Source organism: Triticum aestivum, chromosome 7B (assembly GCF_018294505.1).
Source record: "Triticum aestivum cultivar Chinese Spring chromosome 7B, IWGSC CS RefSeq v2.1, whole genome shotgun sequence".
In the NCBI taxonomy this organism is placed as follows: domain Eukaryota; kingdom Viridiplantae; phylum Streptophyta; class Magnoliopsida; order Poales; family Poaceae; genus Triticum; species Triticum aestivum.
Window position 1 is genome coordinate 58,780,905 of NC_057813.1, and position 5,421 is coordinate 58,786,325.

Sequence of the window (5,421 nt, forward strand, 5' to 3'; positions counted from 1 at the left end):
GGGCCAGCTCGTACTACACCTCGAGACGGGCCAGCTCGTCGGCGAACACCTTGCCGAACTCCGGCATGCTCTCTGGCTCCAGCGACAGCGCGAGCGTGAGGCGCCTTCCTTTCCCGGCGCATTCATCACGTACACGAAGCCGCTGTAGTACATGAACGCGGGCCCCATGAACGCCGGCACGCCCCACCCGAAGTCGGCGTCGGAGAGCGACATGCCCATCCAGCTGATGGCGCGGAGGTGCGCGCGAGAGATGCCGCTTCGTGGCAGGTTCATCACGTCCACGCCATCCAGGTAGTCCACCAGAGACCGCGCATAGTCGTCCCCCTGGCTCGTCGCCGCGCGTGCCCGCTGAGCGCCATAGTCGACCGGGTTAGACACCACCTCCCGGACGGTGGCCACGGTCGACGTCCGGATCACCGCATTGCCGAAGTACCCCTGCGGGAGCGGCGGCGAAAGGCGCGGGCGCATGTCGATCATGGAGTAGAGCCGCGTCTCCGCGTCCAGCGGCAGCTCCCGCGCGCGGCACGCGCACTGCCACACCAGCGCCACCACGGCGCGGAACGTGGAGGCACCTGCGCACCGCGCCCTAAGCGCGCTCACCTGCTGCCTGCTGACCGTGATCAGGGCGCTCGCGTACGTGGACGCAGCAGTTGGCACGTGCACCGGGGCCGGCTCCGGCTTGTACTCCGGGTGGTCGTACAGCACGGCGCGCTCCTGGCGCGCGGTGAGCAGCTTGTGGTCGAAGCAGGGCGGCACGGGCGCGTCCTTGGTGGCGCCGCGGGCGACGCTCGCCCACGTCTCGACAAAGAGCGCCGCGCTCCGGGCGTCCACGACGGAGTGGTGCAGCGCCAGGCCGAGCACGACACCGCCGCAGCGCAGGTATGTGACCTGTGCCAGCAGCAGGACGCACAGAGGGTTCGGCGCGGGCGTCGGGGGCACGAACAGGTCGCGCATCTCCCCGCACGGCACGAACTCGTTCATGAGGTCCTCGAGCGCGTAGTGATCCGAGCGCGCGGTGACGAAGACCGCGCCCTCGCCGGTGCAGTCGATCTGGACTCGCCCGGCGTCCAGCCCGAGGCGGCCGGCCAGCGGGTAGAACGCCACCAGAGCCCTGGCGAGGCTGTCCTCGACGGCGTCGGCCGCGAAGAAGCCCGCATGCTCGCCGTTCGGCCGGTAGAAGTAAACCGTGGGCGTGTAGCCCCGGCGCGCAGCCAGGTCCAGGTTGGACAGCCAGACGGCGCCCCCCGGCGTTGCCTCCGCTGGGACGACCATCTCCGTCGACAACACCTGGACAGCTGCCATTGTGTGCCTCGTGTACGTGTTTCTTGCTCTCTTGGGCTGTACGTGCTTGGGACTAGGGAGTGCTTTACTGCTGTGCGTGGACGTGGATGTTGTGTCTCCGAGCTCTTTGGGTGGTTTATATAGGCAGAGGATCAACTGTGCAGTAAGAGCAACTCCAACGGGGTTTCGCCCAACTATGTTTATTTGGGTTGTTACGGACAAAAACACGGCCCGACGTGTCGACCCAAATCAAAATATTGCTTTGTGTCCGCACCAACGCATTTTAGGTGTAAATTCGTCGGCGCAGACATTGAGCCTGAAATAAGTCGGCACAGACACGAAGCGGACGTGCCGCCTCGGTGTCCGCGGCGACCCCACATGTCGGCCGGCCAACTACCCCACGTGGTCGTAATTAATGGCGACCACCTACCGCGGGCACACGCATCAGCGTGCTCCCCAGCTGGCGACAACCCTAGCGCCACCATGGGCTTCTTCGCCTGCAAGAACAAGGGCAAGGCCCCCGTCGGCTCTTCACGCGCGCTCCCCCTGCCTCCATCGGCAACTGCCCGCTCGACGAGGCAGCGGATACACGTCCTAGTGCACCAGGCGAGGTGGCATTGGGAGAATCGCATCACCCTCCCGTACGCCGACGTGACGTTGCCACATGATTGGCATTTGGTTCCACTAGTAGAAAAAGGGGCAAATCTGAGACACATTAGTGCCGGTTTGATTTTGAGCCGGCACTAATGTGTCCATTAGTGCCGGTTCCAACGGCTAGCCGGCCGCTCTCATTAGTACCGGTTCGTGGCGAACCTTTAGCACCGGTTCATGCCACGAACCGGTACTAAAGAGAGTGGTGGCAGGATGTTGCCAGTCTGGGGCCCGTCCAGCACCTTTAGTACCGGTTCGTGGCACGAACCGGTACTAAAGGTCGACGTACATAAACCCTTCGTCCACCCGAGCCACTCTGTTCTTCCCCTTTCCCCTCACTTCCTCTGTTCTTCCCCTCTCTTCCTCGAACTCCTCACAAATTTTGCCCAAAATTTGTTAAGATTTGAAGGCCCCCATCCATTCAAATGATCACAAAGGTTAGCAGCTTTGTCCTTTCAACTCTCATTGCTAGATTAGCTCTTGCAATGCTTTGTATAGTGATTAATTTGGGAGGAATTATATTTGCTAGTATTTGATTTATATGCAATTTGAGGTCAAAAATAACACTTAGTTTGCATATGTAGGTGTGGTTTACTTAGTGCCTTCTAAATCTCCGTCGTAACCACCGTCGATCGCCCGCACCGTCCCGTCACCGGCACCACCTTGTGGTGAGGCTCTTGTTCATGAATGTTTTACATTACCAAATTGATATTTGTGTGATTTGGATATATAGTTACTCGTATAATTGTCTTACCCGTACGTTGTTTGTTATACACAGTGCCATGGTTTTGATATCCGTCCCCGTCGGCCCTCGTCCTTGTTATGATTCGGATGTGGTATATTCTCTTTTAAAACTAGTTGTTGCATTTCGTGTTTATGACAAATTATGCCCATCAAGTTGACATAGATATTTTTATGTAGGAGGTATGTGAACCGGAAATTCCAACCGACCCTATTGTCGAGAGGTTAAATTTAGTTGAAAGAGAAAACGAGTATTTGAAAGAAAAATTGAAAAGAATTGAGGGGGAGAAGATGGAATTGGAGTTGCATGTTCTCGATGATCACAAGATCAAGATGGAGAAAATGAGATTGAAGATTAGAAAGATTAGAAAATATGCCATTGATAGTGTGGCTTGGTATCATTATGTTGTTAGATCAATTGTTACCTTAGTTGCGATCTTGATCGCATTTGTTGTTGCATTTAAACTCTTTAGCTAAAGAGTTATTTGTATGTTGCATTTAATTAAGTGTTGTATATGAACTTTATGCATGAACTTTATGTATGAACTTTATGTATGAACTTGTATTAATTTGGTCTATTCGGTGTCGTGTATAATGAAGATATGAGCCGACAATGGATGTATGATGACCGATGCTCTCCCGAGTTCATTAATGGCGTGCATATTTTTCTGCTTGCGGCTGAGACAAACAAGCGGGCGGATGGTATTATGCCTTGTCCATGTGCTGGCTGTAAGAATGGTCACAATTACTCTATGTCAAGAACCATTCACGTCCACCTATTTGAGTCCGGTATCATGCCCCACTATAATGTTTGGACCAAGCATGGAGAAAGAGGGGTTATGATGGAAGACAATGAAGAAGAAGAGGACGACAACATCTACCCTGTCCATGGGTTCCCTGAATACGATGATACTGTTGGGGAACGTAGCAAAAATTCAAAATTTTCCTACGAGTCACCAAGATCTATCTATGGAGAGACTAGCAATCAGAGAGAGGGGAGTGCATCTACATACCCATGTAGATCGCTAAGCGGAAGCATTCAAGAGAACGGGGTTGAAGGAGTCGTACTCATCGTGATCCAAATCACCGGAGATCCTAGTGCCGAACGGACGGCACCTCCGCGTTCAACACACGTACAACCCGGTGACGTCTCCCATGCCTTGATCCAGCAAGGAGAGAGGGAGAGGTTGGGGAAGACTCCATTCAGCAGCAACACAACGGCATGGTGGTGATGGAGGAGCGTGGTATTCCAGCAGGGCTTCGCCAATCACCGCGAGAGATGAGGAGAAAGAGAGGTAGGGCTGCGCCAGGGAGAGGTGGAAACTCATATGTTTGGCAGCCCCAAAACCTCAAGTATATATAGGGGAGAGGGAGGGGGCTGCGCCCCCTCTAGGGTTCCCACCCAAGGGGTGCGGCAGCCCCTAGATCCCATCTAGGATGCGGCCAAGGGGGGAAGAGGGGGAAACTTGCCCCCCAAGTAAGGTGGGTGTGCCCCCTCCCCAAACCCTAGGCGCCTTGGGCCCTTGTGGGGGGGGGCGCACCAGCCCACCTGGGGCTGGTCCCCTCCCACACTTGGCCCATGCAGCCCTCTGGGGCCGGTGGCCTCACTTGGTGGAGCCCCGGGACCCTCCCGGTGGTCCCGGTACGTTACCGATAACACCTGAAACTTTTCCGGTTACCAAAACAGGACTTCCCATATATAAATCTTTACCTCCGGACCATTCCGGAACTCCTCGTGACGTCCGAGATCTCATCCGGGACTCTGAACAACATTCGGTCACCACATACAAACTTCCTTTATAACCCTAGCGTCATCGAACCTTAAGTGTGTAGACCCTACGGGTTCAGGAACCACGCAGACATGACCGAGACGTTCTCCGGTCAATAACCAACAGCGGGATCTGGATACCCATGTTGGCTCCCACATGTTCCACGATGATCTCATCGGATGAACCACGATGTCAAGGACTCAATCGATCCTGTATACAATTCCCTTTGTCTAGCGGTATTGTATTTGCCCGAGATTCGATCGTCGGTATGCCGATACCTTGTTCAATCTCGTTACCGGCAAGTCTCTTTACTCGTTCCGTAACACATCATCCCGTGATCAACCCCTTGGTCATATTGTGCACATTATGATGATGTCCTACCGAGTGGACCCAGAGATACCTCTCCGTCAACCGGAGTGACAAATCCCAGTCTCGATTCATGTCAACCCAACAAACACTTTCGGAGATACTCGTAGTGCACCTTTATAGCCACCCAGTTACGTTGTGACGTTTGGTACACCCAAAGCATTCCTACGGTATCCGGGAGTTGCACAATCTCATGGTCTAAGGAAATGATACTTGGCATTAGAAAAGCTTTAGCATACGAACTACACGATCTTTGTGCTAGGCTTAGGATTGGGTCTTGTCCATCACATCATTCTCCTAATGATGTGATCCCGTTATCAACGACATCCAATGTCCATGGTCAGGAAACTGTAACCATCTATTGATCAACGAGCTAGTCAACTAGAGGCTTACTAGGGACATGGTGTTGTCTATGTACCCACACATGTATGTGAGTTTCCTATCAATACAATTATAGCATGGATAATAAACGATAATCATGAACAAGGAAATATAATAATAACCAATTTATTATTGCCTCTAGGGCATATTTCCAACAGTCTCCCACTTGCACTAGAGTCAATAATCTAGTTCACATCGCCATGTGATTAACACTGACAGGTCACATCGCCAT

General features: G+C 53.5%; 1 pseudogene; it reads right to left on the bottom strand.

Annotated features, from left to right (window-relative positions):
* Positions 1 to 13: 13 nt before the first annotated feature.
* Positions 14 to 1,725, bottom strand: LOC123160421 (hydroxycinnamoyltransferase 4-like; annotated as a pseudogene).
* Positions 1,726 to 5,421: the final 3,696 nt, after the last annotated feature.